The sequence below is a fragment of the Ambystoma mexicanum genome, chromosome 10, assembly GCF_040938575.1.
Source record: "Ambystoma mexicanum isolate Mex_15411 chromosome 10, UKY_AmexF1_1, whole genome shotgun sequence".
NCBI classification, from domain to species: domain Eukaryota; kingdom Metazoa; phylum Chordata; class Amphibia; order Caudata; family Ambystomatidae; genus Ambystoma; species Ambystoma mexicanum.
In genome coordinates, this window is record NC_090932.1 from 1,307,133,739 (window position 1) to 1,307,157,470 (window position 23,732).

The following is a 23,732-nucleotide window of genomic DNA, read 5'->3' on the forward strand; positions in this document are numbered from 1 at the left end:
CACTCATCACCAGCACCTGCTGCGCCCCCAGTCCTCTCCTTCATGCCTGCCCTTTATTTGCCGTTGGGGAAGGCAGGCAGCCCCCCTTCGTTGTTGCGGCTACCGCCGCCACTACCCCCCCAGATGGGAGCGGGGAAGCCGACCCCCCCCCTTTTTCGGCAGATGCCGCTTCATTGCCTGTAGGGGCGGGGCAGGCAGCTGCCATCCCAGGATGGGAAACGTGCGGGGCTCGCACACAGGCCGCCTTCCTTTGTACTTTGCATTTGCAGGCCCCGTTGGATTCGGGCCTGCAACATCTTTTTTTTTTTTTTTCTCGCGCGGGCCCAGTTGGTTTTGGGCCCGCCTCATGTGTCACTATACCGCGGGCCGATGGGGGCAGCCGCGCTGTGGTGGGCGGCCAGCTGGCATGCTGGGGGAGGGGCCGCTCACCTCTCCATCCGGCGGACACCGCGTGTGCTGGTCCTCCGCTGCACCGCTCGCGGGCGCCCTCTCCCTTGTTTCCTCCCAGGCCGCGGGCATTCCTCCCCCAGATGGGCGAGGAAGCAGCTCAGGCGGTTGGCTCCACCGGCCCGGTGCGGCCAACGCCGCCGGCAATTCCCTTCCTGTTGGTGTTGGGGGAGGGGCACAGCCACCCACGGGGCCGATGCCGCAAACATCTTCCGTCACCCTCAGGGGACGGGCGGGCCGCTCGCCCACCATGTTTTCCTTGCGGGCCCAGCTGGTGTTGGGCCCGCCTCCTTCTCTGTGCGGCCGACACCGCAGGATACTGTCACTCCCCTTTTTGGGGGAAGGGGAAAAGACGGCCTCCCTCCATATGCGGCCGATGCCGCGGACCTCTCCCTTCCTTGGGCCAGTCCTCCCCCAAGATGGGAGGGGGGGGGGCAGCTCACGCGGCCACCACCGCACATCCTCCTCCCCACGGGGAAACAGCAGCCCCTCCTCTCGGGGCTACCCCCCGTTGTTGTGGCCCGGCCGCAAACTCCTCTTAGCGGGACCCGTTGGAGATGGGCCCGCATCCCTCCATGCGGCACAGCCGCCGACCTGTTCCATCTCCCTCGGGGGACGGGGCGGGCAGCCTGCCAGCCTTCCATTGCGGGCCCAGTTGGAGACGGGCCCGCCACCGCATGCCTTCTTCGGGCACACGGGGACGACTTCCTCGTCGCCATTGTTGGGGGCTGCTCCGGATCAACGGGCAGCCCCATGCTCCTGTCGGGGAACATCCGACAGCGCACTTCGGTGCAGCGGGCACGCTGCAAGTATACCCGGGTGGGGGTCACCTCCCCTGCTCCAGGGACACCGGAGCTCCGCACACATGGGCAGGTCCACCTGGCCACCTCGGCCCCAGCTCTGGGGGCACCCAGGCCGGGGTCGCATTCCCAACCCACCTCACATGGTTGGGGACCCACTGGGACGGCGTTGCCCGGCAGGGGCACCGTCCGGACGGCGTTGCCCGGCAGGGGCACCGTCCTCAAGCTGGGCCCCGTCCTTGGGCCCAGCGCACGTGGCGAGGTGCCATCCTGGCACAAGCACAGCACACACACGCGGAGTCAGGTTCACTCTTGACTGCCGAGCTGGAAGCGGCTCGGACCTCTTATTGGGTCGGTTACATGGGTAACCATGTGACCACACAACACCGTGGAAGGTACCATGGCCCCTCACAGGGGTGCCATGCAACAGTGACTAGGCATTGGTGGCAGTGCCTGACAAATGGTGTGAGTATCCTGGAATATATATTTATTTATTTATTTTCTCCCGATAGTCCCTTGGAATCTCTAGGGGGGTTGTCGGAGTTCTTTGAAAAGACATTCCAGAAAGCATTGCGTTTACAAATGACTGCTATTCAAGCAATTCAGCGATTGCCTTTCCAAATAGCCAAGGGAACCCACGATTTTAAATCACGATTATGATGACAGGAAGGACAGAGGTGATCAATAGTCCGAGAGGAAGCTGTGTTGGAAAGGAGAGTCTCTGGTGATTTCCGGTGAATTAGAGCTAGGATCTCACTTCTGCTACGTGATTCTAATTCCGGAAAATGGTGTAAGTATCTGCCCGTATAATGAACACATATGCCCCAGGCACAGTCTCTGGCTTGTAGTGGCAACATCTGCCCTATGATAGCAATACATGCAATCTGCCAAAGTGACTCCTTTTACACCTGCACCCACCTCCCCGCCCCGGTCTGCCCCTCCGTACCTTTCAAATACCACATTGGCTGAGTCACGTATGCAGTCCTGAACCCCACTGGCTCATACCTTGAAACGTGATATGGTAAATGAATTGGATACATTCCTGAAAATTGACTGAGGTGGGGTGCAGGCGAGCACTAAAAGGCAGACACTCATCAAAGTACACCTGTGTATAATACCACCATGCAGTGAGATGATAAAAGACCAGCATCTTTTTACATTACATTGAAGACAAGTTTTTTGTCTACTACAAGCACGTGATGTAACAGGAGGGACTAACACTCTCTGTTGTCTAATGTTATGATAAAGGATTTCGAGAAAAACAATTGAATGCATTTCAATTCAACAAAACTTTATTGGCATGAAATATGGATTTACAAGAGTTGTCAAAGCGTTAACAGGTTTGCACATGTAGAATTGATTTGACAAAATGAAACTGACATAGTTTTGGGTTGAAACACCTCCATGCACTGACAACTGAAAACGCTGCCATGCTGTAGTTTTTAATGAACAGTGAATATAGCTCATTATGGGTTTGTTATAAGAAAGTATTTAAATGTGCCACCATGAATCTACTCTTTTAAAAATGGCAGAGGTAATGAATGACACGTCGCGACTCGTGGTTGTACGCCACCGTTTCGTTTCTGTCCCATTATTCAGGAACGATTTGGAAAGCAACTCTTTCTATGTAAATTCTTAGTCTCTTTTTCTGCACATGGTGTACAGGTCTGGACTGGGTGTCAACACGTTGTCACATCAGCTCGATGTTGCACTGAGCAGCGCAATGGGCCAAGTTAGCCATGGTCGAGCTGGAGCACCCAAGAAAAAGGTTTTTTTTTAAAAAAAGAGTGCAAAGCATTACATTTTTCCATGGATTTTCCTTATACTGAAAACAAGTCCTAGCACAGTTCATGGTCTCTCAGCGTGCTGGTGTGAGAGAGGTAGGGCTACTTCCGCTGCGCCCTCTGGCACAGAGCAGCCCAAAGCAGTCACCAACACCTGAAGCATGCCAGGGAAAATACCCTCTTCCGATATGGCCAGTCCAATATCGACAATATGCGCCAGAACCCAGTGGAGTAACTTTGCTGAAAATGTTTGGGGGGGACATGACCTCTGAAGAAAAGATGCCCAAGCCAAATGAATGGGGACAAAATGGTGTGCCATGAAAGTTGGGGCGGACAAACACCCCTGCCCCTCCCCCTAAAATTACGTCCATGCCAGAACCTGATGACATGTGACAAGGTACTTCACACCCTGCAGGGCACTGCTTGATGGCCAGCTTGCATCCCTGCAGCACAGGTGGGGGAGCTTCTGGTGGTGACCACTGGTAACCCCCTGGTGGATGACTCCTGCAATGAAATTAGTGGTGTCCGGTGTTTGTTCAGCTCTGCACCGGTATTGACACATTATGCAAACCCGGATACATTATTAATGTCTGTTAAAAAGTCAACGAATTACCCAAAAAACTGCAGTGAAAAAGGGCCCACTCGGCCTTTCATACTTCTGAGGTCAATAAAATGGGTAAGTAGTAAAATATAGTCATTAAAGAAATACAAACCAACAAAGGCAATATATCAAAATATGGCATTATTATTTTTTAATATTATGACCACCTAACCCCTTCCATCATAATATAATCACCCTTTTTAAAAAAAATTAATACGACTTTTATTTATTTTGGCATATAATTATTAATATATTTAAAAAAAATGTTTTTACTTTTCATGTTTTACTCAATATTGTGGCTGGTCGCCTGCAGAAGGGCTTGTGTGAATTGCTTCCATTCTTTCAGAGTGCATCTGATTACCCACAAGGTACTGAGCAATGAACATGGAGGGGAGGTCCCCATTCCCTTCTCCCGCTCACGCCTGTTCTAGATCACAAGATGGTGCAGTAGCTCCAACTGGACGGGGTCGGCGGCGGGCTGCATTCCAGCTACAAAAGAAATAACAAAATATATGTGTTTTCATTACTTGTGCAAGATAGTTTCACGCATGAAAACGTTAGTTATGCGTTCTACTCTGATGTTAACGTAACAGTTGTGGGGGCACTGAGGGAAAGGTTTTCACAAGGACTTCTAGTACAAAGGGTTCCACAGAGTGTTTCTCTTTTCCATGTTTTGGGATCGTGTAAGGCAAAGGGATTAGAAAGAGGGGTTTCACAAAAGGTTATTTTTTTTCTTTATTTGTGATATAAAAAAGGAAAGTTAATGGAAAAGGATTAAAGAAAATCACAAAGGGCTTTACTTAAAGTGTTTTCACAAAGAGTGTATTTTTTTCTATTCTTTTTGGGGTGGAAGGAAAGTGTAAAGGGGGTCACAAAGAGTTTCTCAAAGGGGGGAGTCCGAATTTTAGGAACTTCACAAAAAAGACACAATGAAATAGGTACAACAAAGAGAATGAAATGTAAAAGAAACATTGAAAATGAGCTGTGCGGCAACAGCACAAGCTCTTCGGCTCCCTCCCCTTGTGGATCATCCATGTCCCTCCCTCCCTCTAACATCCAAGCCAAACCCGCACAGTATCAGAACGTGGCGTAGGCCGTTTTATCAGGCTCCCAACCCTCCCCAGAGAGTGGGGGGCTCTGATTGGCTTGCCAGCGCTCTACAGTACATTTCTTGGTTATTATTAGCCTCTGATTCATGTCCCACATGTCAAATTAATTGTGGGGGTGCAAGCAAGAGGTTTGGCTGCCAATGGGTTCTGCTATCACGGGACCTCTTAACATCAAAAGGTGATATTCAGCTTGTTCCTGAGATTTCTGACAGCTGGGGGTTTGCCCCTATGGTCATAGGTGGGATTATCAGATGAACATAGGAATTGTACTGGTCAACTTCTGGGAAGTCCTTTTTGGTGTGCATACTGGCGACAAGATAGCTCAACTCATTTGTGAGCGGAACATGTTACCGAGGTGAAATGTCCCCCTGGAAACAACAAAGGAGAGAAATGGAGGTTTAGGTTCATTGACTTTGCAGCCACCAATGGCAGCTCTGAGGGACCCAGGACCAATTAAGAAGAACAGGGACACATTAGGATCCACTCAGGCCTTGGAAATTATTGACATAGCAGGCTTCAAAACAGCCTATTGACTCATGAGAGGCTACCCTGTTGAAGAATGCATTCAAACAAAATAGGTTTCGCTATTCGATCAAAATAGGCCTAGAACAGACTCTTCTTTAATAAAATCCAAGGCATTTTGCATGGAGTGGATCTGAATACAAGAGGTGAGTGCCAACCCCTGCCTTCCATTGCTTTTTCTAAAATACTTCCAAAAGTCCTTTATGAATTTAGGGCACATGCCCAACATACAGCTGCCCATTTGGCTGTCACCAAAACACAATATGACTTTTCAAGTATATTTTACTGGTCTGGAGTCTACAGCATCATCAAGAGGTACTACCATACATGCGACACATGTTCATATCACAAATACCAAAAATGTTCAAAAGGTACCATTTCAGCCCTTGACCATCATTGATGCGCTGTTTGAAAGAATTGCTATGGATGTCATTGGACCCCTCGAACCGTCCAAAGTTGTTTTATATATTCCGGTCATCCTGAATTATTCTATGCAATATTCTGATATATTTCCTCTGAGAGCATATCGTAAAATATATTTCACATGCTTATTATTCCCTGTTGCACCAGAGTAGGCTTTCTGCACGAAATACTAATGGATCAAGGATCACCATTGAAATTGAATGCTATGGAACAAAATAAAACTCTACGGAAGATTAAAACTTTGGATGGATTGATAGTCACTCTTCAGATACACTGGTTACGTGACATTTTTAACAAAACCCTAAATCACCTTTTATGGAAAAGTAGTCAATAAAGACGAATGGGTCTCGGATGGAATGTTAACCTTAATAGGATATTGCTTGCCATCTGGAAGACCCCTCAGAGTTCTACTAGGTTATCTCCTTTTGAGCTAATCCATGAAAAACCCCACAGAAAATGCTAGCATAACATGGGAAGAACAGGAAGACCCACCTAATAGTGTAATTTTTTCAAAACAAAGAAGAGGGAAATATCTGGTTCTATCCCTACTAAGCATCCACCTGGCAAAAACACAAGAAAAGCAAAAAGCACTATACAATAAATAATGCCTTCCTGTGTACGTTTATAGTAGGAGACCAAGTACTAGGTCTTTTACCAACTAGTGACATCGAACTACATACACAATGTCATGGGTCTCAGAGTTATAAAACACTTGGAAAACTTGAATTACAGGACCCATTATCCAAATGAACGTTCAAATTGACCACATTAGCTGGCAAAAGGAGTGAGAATCCCTATGTATCCCATCAGACAGAAAACCAATGTGTATCCCTCAGGGTGAAGGTGCACCTACCTGCAACCCCCACCAACCAAACAAAACTCAAAGAGAGCGACTTGATGTCCCCACCAAGCAAACACATCTCCTAAATGAGTGTGGGGGGGCCTTGAGGGAATTTCTATGTGAATTTTATTTGTTTCCAGAACAGTCAGTGAGAGTCAAACTTCTAAATCACCGGATACGATTCCATGCAAAGGAAATAGTTTCTCAGTGCATGCAGTGTGGGGGTTCTCTCTTTCCAGTGCAGTCTGTTGGAGAGATGATCTTCCAGGATGCAGTTAAGAGTTTCCATTGCACCCAGACCAGTCGCTATGGGAGATGTGTTCCTCAGCGTAATCACTCTAAGGGTCTCCATTGTCTCCAGTGCATTCAATCCTGTGATTTTCTTTGTCCCCAGTGCAGTCTGAATGAGTTTTGTTCTCCTTGTTGTCATCATCATCTTAAGTGTTCTTTAACCTCAGTGTTGTCCTTCTGGGGGTTCTTTGCCCTTGTACAGTCAGTAGGGGGAACTTTCTTTGATGCAGTCAATAAGTATGTCTGGTCTAGGTCCTTAGTGGAATCCTTTTAGGGCTTTATGTCTGTTTGTGCAGTATGTTTGGGAGTCATTTCTCCTCGGTGCAGTCTAGGGATTCCTTTTTCTCATTGTTGTCTGTATTTGGTTCATTTCTCAATGTGACAGTCAGTCTTCGGTTTTCTCGGACCATGCTAAAGTTAGTCTGGAGGTGCTCTTTGATGATGGACCAGTCAGATGGGGGTTCTGTTTCATTGATGCAATCAGCGTGTAACTTTTTTCTCTTCAGTAGACTCATCCTATTGGCAATCTCAGGGTTTGTGAAGCAAGGGTCTGTAGGAGCCCTAAGCATTTTTTTAACCAATTGCGCTGAGGATTAGGTCAAAGAAAATCTTACAACATCATAGCACTTTAATTTACCCTTTATTTTGATTAGACTATTTCATATGCTGTTTGTGATGTGTCAGTTTGTTGTCAATAATTGGTTGTATTGTATTTTAATAAATCCTTCTACAGTTCTACATTGGTAAAAGCTAAGTCACTGTGCATTTTTGTATTATTGGTCGGATTGTTGGGGTCCTTTTAACGGTATGTGTTCAACTGATTTTATTTGATTGACGGGAAATTGTATTTTATTGTTTGTTAATTGTATCTTTATTGTGCAGCTGTGAATTAATTGTTGTTTTATGGATTTTAATTCACAATGAAGATTATTACTTCTACTACTACTGCTTTCTTTGATGTTGAGGTTTTCCAACCTTTATGTTGTCAGGTTAGGAAGGGAAAAGGGGAGTTCATCATTTGCTCATTGTCATGTTCAACCTTCTCAAATCCTCATTTCCAGTAACTGGAAGATGATGGATGTGTACCTCAAATCGCTGCACATCAAGTGCTTCTCCTTAAGTGGGAACGTGAGTTCTTACATACGCTTCTTCATATTTATTTCTGCTTCTACGGGGATGCAATTATGGGGAGAATGCTGTGTCATAGACCACAACCAAAAGTTGATGGCTGGAAGGTTCTGAACACATCATAACCACAGGCACAGCTCTGGGCAACCCTCCAGAGAGTTGTTTTTCAGGCTGCCAAGTCATTACAGAAGGGGAAAGTCCATATGCAAATCAGGCTTGGTCCCACCCCTAAAGGGGCAGTCCAGCCTGAACTGCTAGGTCACATTCCTTCTGCATGAGACCACAAGCATCCCATGACATCTAACTGGCAAGGGCCGCTTCTGCTTGCATACACTTATAACGTTTGATACATTCAGTTTAAGATCCCTTTCGTTCATATGAGAGTCATACCCATTCAACATTTGCAATGCATTGTGGGTCCTAGCAATTAGGTCTGCATCATCAGAGTAAGCCAGGGCACAAATCCTTTAACTGCCCATTTTAGGAATGTCAAGTGTTAGATTTTTTAATTTTGTAAATAAAGAGTTTCGTAAAAGTTAAAAAGCAATTGTGCCAAGACACAACCCTGTCGTACTCCGACCGGTAAATCAAATTAAGATGATACTTCTCCAATATTTCTAAAACATACTCTAGCCGATAAGCCCCTATGTTATTCAATTAAAGGAAATAAAAGTGAAGAAGGTATTCCACCATCATGAAAAACAGCCATAGTTTATCACGGTTGACACAGTCAAATTTGGAGGAGAGGTCCATGGAGCCCACGTAAATCCATGTCTGATACCCATTTGCATACTTGTCGAGGATCAGTCTGAGATTAAGTACCTGGTCCACAGTCCCCCTCCATTCGCAAAAAACATATTGAAAATGTGAGAGAACTTTCCTCTCCACTACCCATTCTTATATCATAATGAGCAGTACCCTGCCAAACAGTTTTGCTGAATTATCAATAAAGGAGATTGAGAGTGAGGGGGCGCTGTCGCGCAACAAGATGGCCGCCTAAGAGTGGAGCTCCTCCCCGGCGTATTATCCTTCTAAAATTATATCCTGTATCTGCCTTCATCCGCGCACCTGGACCAGCGGACTCGACCATTGTACCTATCCTGCACCCAGCGGGAGAAACAACGGACGAAATCGGCCCCGGCGTGCCCAGATACGGACGGGGTGGCAGGCGGGGGGCCTTGGGCCACTCCTCGGCTCCAGAGTAACCTACGCGAGTGCCGCGGCTCTGGGTGGAGGGTGGGCCCTGCAGTGGGCGGGTCCGGCCCCGCGGGCGGAACGGGCTCCCTGTACCGGGACTGCCTCGTCTACCACCCGATAGGAAACGACAATCGCTCGTCAAGGACGGTGTCCTTTCTGGTAGGAGAAGCGCCTTGAGACCTGTACTGCATGCGCCCTGCCCCGTCCTTCCGCCTGAATCACCCGTACTCTCCTACATGGCCCTGGGGGGTCCTGTTCGGGCGGAACCCCCACTGGTCTCCAACACTGCCATAAAGAAGGGGGGGACAAAACAGAAAGTACACGAGCTACAGACGCTAATCCTGTGGCCGACCTGTGAGCGCGATCACGTGGGGCAGGTGGTACAGGCCTGCTGCGGAACGGACCCGCGGGCAATCGAGGGAAGCGGAGAGGGACACTGTGAACAACCCTGCTTGGTATCTGCGCGTGGGCCCCCAAAGAGAAGCTCCAGTTGAATCAAACGCAGTTTGTCCCACGGCGATCGTCCCACGCACGGTGCCTTCCTTGGGCCTGTGGCCCTGTGGCCGACAGCGGCCTAGTATCACATAGCGGCTGTCACGACTCGCTCCCTTCGCTCCCGTTCCCGCCACTTGGGGGCATGTTTTGGGGTTTATTCCCTACTGGACATTTCCTCCGATCCTAATGCTACAGTGCTGTGATGAATTGGGAGCGCTAAAACCTTATTTTCCAAGTTACTTCCCTTCCGGATCCATTCTAGGTTTTTGGCAGCCAGCATGCTACTTTACTCAAATGACTATGCTTCCCAGAATGCCTGGCTCACTGCTTCACCTTGTCCTGACCTCCTCCCTTGCAGGACAAGGTTGGGTGGAGGATAGGCAACACCTGTGGCTGCAGGTGCAGCAGGCGGCACACCTGAGGGGTGTGCTCGTTAAGCAGCTTTAAAAGCCTCAGTTTACTTCAGTCCAGCGCTGGTCATCGTTGCAGTGTTCCTGTTGTGACTAGTCCCTTGTTCCTTGTTCCTAGCTTTTGTGCCTAGTTCCTAGTTCCTGTTTCTTGTTCCTCCGCCCTGGATTTTGGATTCATGTGCTAAATTGATTCTGCTTTCTGGATTTCCCTTTCTGTCTTCCTCTGTCTGCAGGCAGCCTTTCTCTGTGCTTTACCCTTTGATGCAGCCCAATTTGCCTGTGTTTTCTATTTCTTTGATGCTGTCCTTTGCTACTGAAAAACTTGATGCATTAGTCTTTCCTTTTTTAGATTTAGTTTCCTGCCTTTTCTCCTTGGATGGGTGGGTAAGGTTTCCTTTTGTGATATCATTTTCCCTGCTCCTTACTTCCTATTGAGATCCATGCCATGTTTTCCATTTCACTTCTGCATTTATTTCCCATTTGATTATTTAGGTGTGGGGTGCTGTAGTAACTAGCCCGTGTGAATGGCTTTTGTTTTCCTCACTATTTCTTTAATCACAATTCCTACTTGCTCCTTGACTTAGGTCTTAGGTATTTAGTTATCTTCCACCCATTGCTGTTATAGCCTTCTGGGTCCTTGTTTGATCAACTGGGTTCGTGGGTTTACTGACATTCAAGTGGTCTTTCCGGTTCTCGTGAGTACTGTTTCTAAGTTCCTTATTCAGTATCATCCAGAGTGTCAGCACACAGATCCTGTCCTTGCTTGCCCTCTACGTGGGCTTAGCGCTGTCAGTATCTGTAAGAGCATAGTGGGTAAGGAGTTTGCCGACTTTCCTTTCAGTCATAAGGAGGTTCTAAGTGCTTACCCCACATCCCTTTTCATATATAGGTATTTTTGTTTCACTCTATCTGCACTCCTGGGTTTTAGTATTATGAGTCGTGGTTCTTGTGTGCACGTTGTTTGATTCAAGGTTATTCACTGTGCGATTTTGTGCACATTTCCCTTGCCATATTCGCTGCCTTTGTACTCACCTGATTAATCCTGACAGCGGCTCTGAGATCAACCACCACAGCAGGCCTACTCACAGTCCGAGGCGAGCCACCCCCCAGCGACCAGCTACGATCCTCACTACAACGGATATTAACATTTGGTACACCTGTGTGATGCCTGGGAAAAACGCACTCAAGGGCAGGAAGACCGGGCCGATGGATTCATGGATTCTTTCACGAACTCACAAGCAACCATAGAGGCCTCGGGTCCTTCGACAACATCTGACCTCCCTGCCACGGAAGACTCCAGTTCGACCATCTTTTGACGACGGTTCAGAACGGATTCCTGCCGATAAATGTCAAGCTGGACGATATTGTCTCCACGATAGGCTCCCTTAAAGCCAGGGTAGATAAGGAAAGTGCCAGGATCACTGATGCCGAAAACAGAATAAGTGCAAATGAAGACTCGACCCATCAAAACACTCAAGACATAGCTGGCTTGAAAAGCGAAATGAATAAACTCTGTGATAAGTGTGATGATTTGGAGTCGAGGTCGAGAAGGAACAATACATGTATTGTCGGCTTAGCAGAATCCTTTTGCAAAGGCCCGATGGAGACCCAAATCGAAGCCGTTTTGAGGTCCCTCCTAGGTGCTGACTCCTTCTCTTCACAATTCTTGGTCGAATGAGCACATCGCATCCTGGCTCCACCGCCCAAACCGCACCCCCCCCGCACGATAGTGGCAAAGCTTCTAAATTACAGAGACAGAGACGCGGTTCTGAGGCTGGCAAGGGAAAAGGGCCCTTTGAGACATGGCAATGACAACATACACATATATCCGGATTTCTCTGCGGGAGTCCAAACCCAGCGTCGTTCCTACGAATCCATCAAACGACAGCTGCAGGTGAGACAGGTTCCATATGCGCTGTTGTTTCCAGCAAAGCTACGGATACAACATGGCGGACGTGCGCACTTCTTTGACTCTCCAGCAGCTGCGTTGGCCTATGTGGAATCTGCTATTCCTCTACCTCCTGGTAGGAACGAACCTGATCAAAATCTCCTTCAGCAGCCGGTATAGTAATCAACACGGTATACTGTCCGACCGCAGCTACGAACCATCCTCTACCTACAACGAATCGTCTATTATCGTTTCACCAAATACAGGCAGGATTGTTCTATTATTTGTTTTTCTTATTACATTCAAGGACAGTCAGACGAGATGCGCTCGGATACGAAGGCGGTGTTGCAGCACTCGACCCCCTCCACGAGTGAAACCACAGGGTTTTGAATGGGGTTCATCATCAAGTTGGGCCAGATGGTGTGGGTGGGGGCGGGAACCGGGAATTTGGGTCTGTTTAACCGGCCAGAGGTAAGGTCGAAAGCCCCAGTTGGGCAAGTTGCAGAACAGTTTACTGTTGTGTTTAATGTTAAAAATGCAGTCACAAGTCATGCGCTGACTCCCCCAAATCGTCATCCTGCTCTCCCAAGATTGTCTTTACACCTATTGACATGACACATAAACCCCACACCTCCAGCGGGTTGTCGCTTAAGCTGCTAACTTGGAACATCCGGGGTCTGAACAATAGAGCAAAATCCAGCAAGGTGGGGGCATACATCAACAGGCACCGTCCCCATGTGGTAATGCTTCAGGAGACCCATGCTCTCCGAGAGACTAACGAGAAGATCTTGAAACAATGGGGGAACAACAGGCATTACACTGAATACTCGTCACAGAGCAGAGGTGTCCTCACACTAATACATCCATCGTTGGGTTTCGTCCCTGAAAAAAGTAAATCCAACCCGTTGGGTAGATACGTGGTGGTATGGGGCACATTGGCTGGGGAAAGATGGGTGCTGGTCAACTCCTATGGTCCAAACACGGACGACCCCGAATTTTATGCCCATCTCCTCACGGAAATCGACATGACAACTGACACATGGGTGCTGTGGGGTGGAGACTTTAATACTATCCTAGATGTGCTAATGGATAGGTCCTCCAGTCGACAAAGGTCACTCACCAGATCCGCTAACACCATCCACCAGGCCCTACAGGACAGGGTGTTGACCGATGCCTGGAGAGGGGTACATCCCACAGATCGTCAATACACTTTCTATTCATCAGCCCATGATTCTGAATCCAGGATTGACTACTGGTTCATATCCGCTCTCCTGCTGAGCTCCGTGGTGGGCTGTGAAATCCTCCCCCGTACGTTTTCTGATCATTCCCCAGTTACGCTCGAGATGTCGCTCCAGAATATTAAACGTCCGTCCCCGCGCTGGAGCATGCCCCCAAACATCCTAAAGGACCCCAACGTGGTTGAATTGTTGCAAACTGAGATGGAGGAGTTCTTTCAGCTGAACACGGGGTCGGTGGGGGATTGGGCTACGGTGTGGGAAACGTTTAAGGTCTGGGTGAGGGGTAATCTTACGTCAAAAACCACTGGCCTCCTAAAGAGTGTCAGATCCAACCTCAATATGATCAAAACACACCTGAAAACTCTTGAAAACAACTATAGTGTAACGCATGACAAGAACATATTGGCGGATATCAATGCACACCTCCTTAGATTCAATGAGCTAGCAATCCAAGAACTACAATACAAGTCCACTCCGACCAGGGCCCGTAGATACGGTGAAGGAAATAGAGCAGGACACCACTTGGCACGCATATTACGTAACAAACACAATCATCCCCTCATCGCTAGCATAATGACAGACAATGGTGATCCCGTGCACACAGAGGAAGAAATCAACGCCGAATTTGCTAAATATTACACCAACCTATATGCAAATCATGATACAGGGAGTCTTGTAGACATTGCGACATACCTGAACGAGATAGATCTCCCTACCCTCTCCCCTGAGGACAATGTTGTCCTCGAACAAGATATAACCAAGGAGGAGATCGCTGAGGCAATTAAAACACTGACGGCGGGGAAAACCCCGGGCCCCGATGGCCTAAGCTCAGACCTCTATAAAACATACATAACAATACTATCCCCTATTCTAACTCATGTATGGGAGGAAGCCTTGAGCTGCGGCTCCCTCCCAGATTCCATAACCGACGCAGTCATAACGGTCCTATTGAAGCCTAGACATCCGGCCCATGACCGCTCGTCCTATCGTCCACTCTCCCTAATAAATACAGACGCTAAGATATATGCGAAAGTGCTCGCGAATAGACTCCTCCCTAAAATGACTTCCCTAATACACCCTGATCAATGTGGCTTCATCCCGACGAGATCCACTGCCCTGAACCTGCGTAGACTGTTTGGTATTATGGCCCAGATCAAGCCTGATGCGCAGACAGTGGCCGTCCCGTTGGATGCCGAGAAGGCATTCGACTCCGTCTCATGGGCATACATGTTCGAGGTCCTCAAAAAATTCAGCTTTGGCCCTTACTTCACACACTGCGTCAGGCTGCTCTACACCTCTCCCAAGGCTAGGATCCTAACAAACCGCACCTTCTCTACCCACTTTACCTTGCTTTGGGGCACCAGACAGGGTTGCCCCTTCTCCCGTATCCTGTTCACACTCACTGTCGAACCAATGGCGGCTGCAAGCAGAAGAGAACAAGAATTGAGTGAGGGGCATCAAGTTGGCCGGCAGCTACCAATCTATTTCATTATATGCGGACGATGCTCTATTGTATATACGTAAACCGGAAAACAACTTAGAACCCATATTGGCAGTAATACAGGACTTCACTCTTCATTAGAAAATCAACACAGCTAAATCTGAAATCTTCCCATTGACACAGTCCACCTCCTGCCCTTCACGCACACACGTTCTACGATGGTCCCCGGATTACATCAGATATCTGGGGATCCTTGTATCTAGAGACAAACAGTCACTATATATAGACAATTACGAATCCACTTTACAGACGATCCACGCCAAACTCCAGATCTGGACCAAGTTGCCCATATCACTGGCTGGTCGGATAGCAGTGCTCAAAATTGTGAACCTCCCCAAACTCCTATATATCTTTAATAACGTCCCGATATGGCCAGGCAGATCCTATTTTGAAAACCTGCGATCCCTGTCAACCACCTTCATTTGGAACGGTGGGGCCAACAGGCTGCAATGGGGAAAACTGGTGGAACCCTACAACACGGGGGGCTTCGCTGTGCCCGATTATGAGCTGTACTATCTTGTATCTCAGGCTCATTATGCCAAATACTGGCAGAATCCTATTTCAGAAGCACCTCATGTCCCCATTGAATGGCACGCGGTCCGCCCAACGGACTTGCGATCTATTATCTTTGCGACATCTTATAAAGGCGATTGTAAATTTGACCCAGTGGCTTGCACGATCCCAGCCTGGGCTGCAATAGGCAAGCGCCTCCACATTGATATTCCCTATGACTCCCAAGCTCCATTGTGGAACTTTCCGGGCATTGCCCCCTCGTATGACCCTGGTATACAGAAAGCCTGGATCCCGATCTATGACATTACAATGAAGGCTATGTTCCCAAATGGAAGCTTCGTCACCCCCGAAGACTTCGCCGACACAGTGGGGAGGGGCCAACTTGTCACGTTACAATATCATCGTATGAAAGCGGCATTCAAGAAACGCTGGCCATCATTCCCAGCTGAGCCGCCCAAGCACCCTTGTTACCAGGCACTCCACTCACAGCCTCATATAGGCGTCTCCATACTGTACAGCATAGTCCAAACACATACAAAGTCCTCCAACAATATAAAGTCCACCTGGGAAGAAGACATGGGTACAACAATAGAGGAAGGAACATGGTCCAGGTACTGCCTCCTTACAAAGAAGGTTTCCCTCAACGCGGGGCTCAGACTCATACAATTCAAAATACTCAATAAACTTCACTATACCCCTGTTAAGATGGCTAAAATCAAGGTGTCCACAAACACGAACTGTCCCAAATGCAATAACCCTCAAGCTGACTCATACCATATGTACTGGGCCTGCCCTGAAATAATTGGATTCTGGAAAACAGTAGCAAATATACTGGAAGACATTACGCAAATTCCCGCACAACTTACCTTACCCCCAAGAAATATCTTTTTGGCGACATCGGTAAATTCCCAGAAAAAAACAGGAGGCTATTCAACGTCGCTTGTGTGGTGGCTAAAAAATGTATCTTGCAAAAGTGGAAAAGTCCCCACGCCCCCTGTGCAGAACAATTCTTAAAATCACTGGCATATGTGCACGAATGTGAAGAAACGTACATAGGTCTGGTCCCCTCTCCTTGCAGACCTAAAGACATTTGGTCAGCGTTCAGGACTTACCTTCGCACCACCCAACCTAACTCGGAAGAGGGCGATACCGATTGAAATGTGTGCCTTAACCCCGCCAACAAACGTTTAATATCATTAATTGTGATGCTGTTTTATATAGGTATATGTATGGGAGAAAACAAAGTGTATAACATGTATATCCATTACCACGGAGTGGTTCATGCGTGTGTATTGTGAATTGCAACCAAAAAATAAATTTAAAAAATAAATAAAGGAGGTTGTCCGACAACAATGTGGATCATGTTTATCTCCCTTTTTAAAAAATGGGACTCGTATTGCTTCATTCCAAATAGGAGGAAAGGCACAAACTGCAAGCATGGCGTTGAATGATGCAGTAAAAATCACAGTCCAAATCTCTGACTCAAGCTTAAAGAGCTCATTGGAACTGCGTCAGGGGCCGGTGCCTTGCCATTTACGGAGGAAGCCAAAGAAGCTTTTACCTCAGTCAGCGAGATAGACACATGGACCTTGTCGTCAGCTACTGGGCTAAGCATAGGCATCTAAATAATCGTCCATGAAATCATATGGGTTATCATTCAATGGAGAATCATAATTGGGAAATAGTATCATATAACGAAAATTCATGTCACTCCACTCAGTTGGGTATCTTCAGTGTCTTGGAGGGTCCTACATTTGCAAATCCTCCAAGAAGACTCCTGGAGCATGCCTCGCTAGAAAATCCTTTATAGGAAGTCTTGGAGAGTTACGTATTTGAGAATTTTACATGTAAAATGTAGAAATAGTTCTCGTCTGACATTGCAAAATCGTAGTGTTTATCACTAGGGGTTGGGTATATGATTACCTTTGGTAAAAGAGTTTCTTATTGTAGTGTCATGAGAGTGTCCAATGGGATTATGCATTAACAGGGTTTAGCCTATGGAAAGCAGAGTCTCAAATGGAAATGTTTCTCAATAGAGGAACGCACTATGCTGTCTCTTGAAAAAATAACCTTTAAAAATGAGAACGTCCAAGATAAGGGCCGCTCTTTGAGACCACCTAGATTAACAGCACAAATGAGGTTAGGTCCTCTCTTCACTCCAGCTCTCTTGAGGTCAGGTCTCCTACCCTTCTGCCACTCCAGGCTTCCTGCATTGAGCAGGCCTACTTTTGTTTCAAAAGCATTACTTGCCTTCACTCCATCATAAAAGGACTCCCTTTTTTCTCTCACTACTGCTTTGAGCAATGCCACGTCCAGCTACTATACCAAGCTCATCTCGTCTCTTCGCATGGAACATTGTAAACTCTCTGCTAGCCTTGAGACAGTGCTTGCCCCTCCAGATCACGTTCTCTCCCCTCTCTTTCTGGAAAGGACGTTGCCCTTTACTTCTTGGCCAGGACTTCAAAGAGCAGAGCTCCCCGGCTAGACCTCTCTTTGGATCCCCACCTTTCTCCTACACCCCTTATCCCTAACTTATTTTCATTAGGTTCATTATTACTCACCATCATATTGAACTAGCACTCAAACTTCAGGCAGCCAACGAATCCTACCCTCCTACAGATCGCTTCCCACACCAAACAATCAAAGACTTGTACTTATGACTTACTCCTGCCTCTCTCTCCTCTTTCTTACCACTGGGTTCTTCCCCGCCTCCTTTAAAGTAGATACTTTGCTGTCCACCTTAAAATGCTGAATGTTGCCCCACAAACTGTCAACTACTGGCCTATATCCTTTCCTCCACACTTCTTCAAAGTTCTGGGACATGTGCTATTCAGCCATATCACCACCTATCTGGAGGTCAATTAACAATGCCACCCCTTCAGACAGGGTTCTGTACTAGACACTACACTCAAATGGCTCTTACACTTGTCTCCAACTTTCTCTCTAATGCTCATCACTTAAATATCTCTTCAATTGTCATCCTCCTTGGCAGCCTTTGACAATGTGGATCACCTTTCTCTATCCCAAACCATCTTAGTTTCAGGGATCTGGAATTTGGCCCATGGCTGTATCACCTTCTTCTCCATTTGCAGGAACTCAAACACCCCCAATCCCACCCCTCACTCAGTGGGAGACCCAGAAGGCTCTGTGCTTGGACCACTGCTCTTTACCCTCTCCAAGTGAATTTCCCATGTTGACGACTTCTAGTCCCACCTTTTTGCAGACAACACTCAGAGTTTTCATCTCCATTCCTCCCTTACCCTGTACTATCCAAATGCATGTCTTACTATCTCCCTGCTCTTTCTCACTGAATGCACCTTCAATGCTTCATGCTGACTTCTCCAAAGTCAAAGTTATCCACCTTCCCATCTATCATCTCATCTACTGTTCTTAAACATCACAGTGTGTAATCTATTGGGCAAATGACCAAGTGCTCACTGCCGGAAATATTCCTAGTCATTTGTTTTAGGTGCTACTGAACTTCACTGTCTGATTACCCAGTAGGCTTTCCTATTCCAGGCCTGTGCTTGCCCACTATACCCACCTCTTCTAGGCCTGAATCTGCCCAGTAGCTTCATGACCTGGGCCAGGTTCTGCCAAGTAGCTTCCTATCGGGTTTGCCCAGTAGCTTTCTACCCTAGTCCAGTGCTGTCCAAGAGTAGCATCCTATGTCAAGCCAGGAAGTTAAATTATCTCTCTCTCTCTCTCTCTCTCTCTCTCTCTCTCTCTCTCTCTCTCTCTCTTTCTCTTTCTCTCTTTTTCTCTCTCTATCTCTCTCTCTCTCTCTCTCTCTCTCTCTCAATTAACTCACAACACCAGCTGTTCGTCTACCAGAGTATACCAATGGGGATTCTCGAGCACACCACACCTCTGTAAATTCACCAGTCTAACCCACCAATTTAGATTATTTAAAAAATAACACCACTGCAGGTTCTGTACCAAATTACACAACCTCTAACTCTCTACCACATCACTCCTCTGCAGGTTCGCTAGCACATCCAACCACCCTATGATTCTTTACTAACTCAGACCAATGCAGAATCTTGGCCAAATTGCACAACCACAGATTCTTTCCACATCCCCCACAACAGATTCTCGACTACATCATCCCAGAGCGATTCTCTACCAGATAACCTTGCACCAGATTGGATCCCATTACATGTATTACTACATGCACCCCACGATTGCAGATTGCATCATCTACCATGAAGTGGAAGCATTCTTACTCAGAAAGGAAGAGTCCAGGGGAAGACTGCCAGTGCGCTGACTCCAAAACCAGTGCATAGAAGCACTGCCTCTGGTGGAATGCGAGAGTGCTGACAATGGAGGTTGAGACTGTAAGAGTGCTATGTGCAGAAGGGTAATTATAAAGGTTGCTCAGAGGAGATTTTAAGAACGTTGGCTGTGAAAGAGAGAGCGTCACAGGGCGTAGTTCTTTCGTGTCATTTTGCCATGATTCTGGCTGGCACTGAATTATGTATCTCCAGCGTTATTTTATGATACCACTCATTGCGAAGAGTTGCATGTGTCATTTTGATACTACAAACTAGCGATGTACACATAGTTCTAGTACTAGAAGTGTAAATCACGCCTTTGTAACACCTGAGCTGTTGGTGACACGATTTAAAAAAAAATATGTATATATAATCATTTAACAAAGAGCTTTCGCAATATTTGTCGGCACTGAGAATAAAGAACCATCGTTGAATAGGTTTTGAACTTGTTTGTCATTTACATTCACCACACTCGAGTCATTACTCACCTATAGAAGAACACTCCACTAGTTCACTCTCCTTTAAACTCCAGATGAAATTACCCGTTGGCCGAGCAAACAACCAGGCCAGCTAGTCAAAGTGAGTCCAGACCTCCACCTTGACACCTGTGTTCGCAAGATGACATGTTGGACTATACAAAACACCTAAATAAATAAGCGCACTTCTCTGAGTCGTCAATCTTGTGAAGATACACACACAGCCGTGTGCAGGTATACGTCCGTAACTCACAATGTCATGTGCAGTAACATTGTCATCTTTCACACAGACAGACACACACAGAACTGTGCAGTAACATACATTCCTCTGACAACACAAAAGCTGTGCAGTTGCACACCTTAAACATTCAGCCCCTGTCTAGTTTGATTCCTACACCACACACATAGACACATGCATGCAGTAATACTATCATACGCATGTGTGTGCAGTTATACTATCATAAACACACACAGAGCGACATAAATCTCCAAGCCCTAAATATGGCAGCCCTGCCTGCACAGGTTGTTTCCATTGATTGCAAGAGAATAGAATGCACTCAGCCTATGCATCGTTTAGTCTCAGACAGTAAGAAGTCATCCTACTCCTACTGCTTCTAGAAACCATAGAGATGATGGACACATCTAGCGAGTTGTTAGCCAGCCTTCCCAAATCCACCAGTGCCAGAGAGAAGGATTTGCCCCATACTTCTCCATCAATTTCCAAGGGTTGAGGATTGTGGGTGGGGTGTTGCAGAGCCCGGCCCATATTAAACACTGGCTGCCTCTCCAGTCATGGCCACCAGGCAAGGAATCGCTACCGGAAGTACTGATTACTTCCTGCACAGCACGTGATTTAACTATAGCTGCAGACCCCAAGATTAAAAAAAATACAACTGTAAAGCATGGCAAACAATTTCTCCTATATATGGTTAACAAATCCTCATGCATTACCATTCAATATACATATTCAAAACAATGCATACATTAGAATCCACTTTCTTTACCGTGCAATTTAAATAATCATAGGCAACCATTTTATCCTAAATAATTATACGTCTCTTTAAGTTGGTGTTCAACTTCTTAAACTATTTACCTTTCAGAAAAGTGTTTAAATTATATTATTGTAAATAAAACATCGGTTTAAGCTCTCGGGTCCATAGAACTCTAGTAGTGTTGATTTTTAAAGGGTTATTACTTCTGTGATTTGTTTAGATTGTCTGCATTTTCTGTACTTTTGTATTAGTTTGTATTTTTCAGCTCCCAGTTGACAGTTTACCTTAATTCTAGCAATTCCCAGCAATGTCCACACTAAATACAATATGAAGGAGTTCCTTTGCTCACGATAGTAGATAAACCACAGGCGGCCGTGATGTGTACACGGCTGTGCATGGATGGGCCATGGCTGTTCATGCTATTTAGATGTGTTTCCCTCAGGGACAATGCAAGAGCCAGATCTGTGAAGAAGAGGTCCCACAAGCCATGTCGATGGGAAGGAACGTTTCAGAATACTGGCTGTGGGAGCGAGAGTTTTGGACAACAAAAGGGAGAACATATGGGGCGGGGGGGGGGGGGGTGAATCTAAGGTATGCAAGAAGCAAAGAACCAGAAAGCAGGCCTTCCTGGTATGTAACCACACTCTGGAATAGCGTACCAATACACATCAGATTATCCCATGTTTCCTGCACTTCAGGAAGGAACTGAAGACCCTTCTCTTCAAGGAACACCTCTTTTCCAATTGACCCAGGTTAGCTAGCACCTCTTCGTACCCCTCTCCATGGCTCTCACTGTCATTGTGTTTCTGTAGTTTTCCCACTCTTTAATGTTGGCTATTAGCTGCCACTGAAAGTGCTGCCTATAAGATGAAACTATTGTCATGGGAAGTGAAGATAGGAGATAAATGAGATGTGAGGAAGGGCACACAGCCTATGGGTGTTTTCTTTTATTAATACAACTACTAGGAATGCTTAAGCAATTGTTAACTGTGCCAAGTGAGAACTTGTTTTGATAATTAATTGAAGGCCCAGGGTGCGTGCTCACAGCAAAAGTCAGTCCCACAAGTATTGCGCTCCTCAAAACAAAGTGTGCTGGTGAGAATCCCCAACGCGCCTACTGATTGATATAGAAAGTCCTCGCAAAGGGTCCAATTTGATAATTTAATACCCTTAATCAATTGTGAATTAGATTTTTCAAATGTATGTATTGGAGTCCAATGCTAAGTACAGTATTTAACAATGAATAACCCATTTTCCTCGTCAAACATGGTACTAGGCCCGTTGGTCAATCGTGATAAACACTTTCGGTGGTGATATATTTTGCACTTTAAATTGGATTCCAATATTTAAACATAGTATTTAACTATGATAACAAATTCCCCAATTAAATATTGCAATGCATACACTGGCCAATAGTGATACAAACATTCAGTAGTGATAGGTTATACCTAACTTATCACAATATTGTTTTATTATTTACCCACCCATTGAACGCCCATGGCCATGCTAGTCCTTGTAGCCATTCATACCCACCCCTCGCTACGCAAACACCCTTCCCCCGGAATCTCTCAGTCTATAACTGTGCTTTCTGAGCACCCTTCTGAAACCTAATGGCTTAATTGCAGCTGTAAACACGCTGAACCAACTCCTGGTGTAATACGATTGTCTTAAGCAACAGTGCCTTCTGATTTATAAGCAGTATGTGTGTCCTTGCACTGAGGTCCGGTTAAACACAGGTAGTGACAAAGCCAACCGTTTTGGCTCTTGTATAGGCATTAGATAGACATTTGCAGGCACTGCCATAATTTGCCAAAGTAGTAGCATCATCCACTTTCCAGCTGTTGCCATTGTATGGGCAAGTAGTGCCATTATGGCAGTGCCTAGAAAACGCAGACCACATGCCTAGAGAAAAGCCAAAACTGTTGGCTTTGCAAATGCTTGTTTGTACAGTGTGCCATTTCTTGCCGGGTAGGTTTGTACAATATAAATGCCATGCATATTTGCCTACACTTGCTGTGGTATGAAGAGTTAGGGACACTGTGGAGGGAGGCGGGCTTACAGTGGTGACTATGGAGGTGACTATAAAATAACCGACTGAGCCTGTGTGTGTGCTTGGCATAGTCACAGACTGCCTGATAACTGCATTTCCCGCTGGCCACTGCATGTACACAGTACGTGAAAGTTGATGGGGAAGCATTGCAAGACCTTACCGGCACGACCCAGGGTTTGATGGGTGACTGGCCAATCTTGCAGCATGCAGAGTCCAAGCATTGCTTTGCCTCTGCGGCCACCACGTCCCAACAAGTGCCGTGGCCCACTATTCCTGTGGGATCTGCAGGATCCAGGATCACCGGCCTGAAAAAAGAAGGCAAGTCATTTTTGGGACCAATACTGTTCATACTGCTCATGCTCCAGATAAATACCCTTGTGTGGGTGTGAGGAAGAGAAAGACAGTCACAGGTGAATGTACCAATGGAGACCATGAATTAGAGAAACAAAGAGTGAAACCGATGCCGAAAGAGATGTACGAAGACATACTAAAACAAACAAAGTGACGCACAATTAAAAATAAGGCAAAACGAACCACCGCCTAGAGCACCCACAGCAGGTGGCGCCAGATTGTCTGACAAGCACACGTTTTTTCACGATTTCCACGAGTTTTTATTGGAACAACCTAACCATAACGTCCCTTTTAACAACATTTTTTCATTGAAATTCAAGTGTTTTTATTGGAGCAACTTAACCATAATGTCCCTTTAATAAAGTTTTTTTCACTGAATTGCAACAGTCTTTATAACTCAA

General features: G+C 46.4%; 1 long non-coding RNA gene across 1 annotated transcript; it reads right to left on the reverse strand.

Moving 5' to 3' along the window:
• Positions 1-2,521: 2,521 nt before the first annotated feature.
• LOC138492289 (uncharacterized) lies at positions 2,522-23,282 on the reverse strand. Its single transcript, XR_011276178.1, has 2 exons — positions 23,141-23,282; positions 2,522-4,121 (listed from the first exon to the last, which is right to left on the reverse strand). It is a non-coding gene; the product is annotated as an uncharacterized lncRNA (long non-coding RNA).
• Between the last annotated feature and the right edge of the window lie 450 nt (positions 23,283-23,732).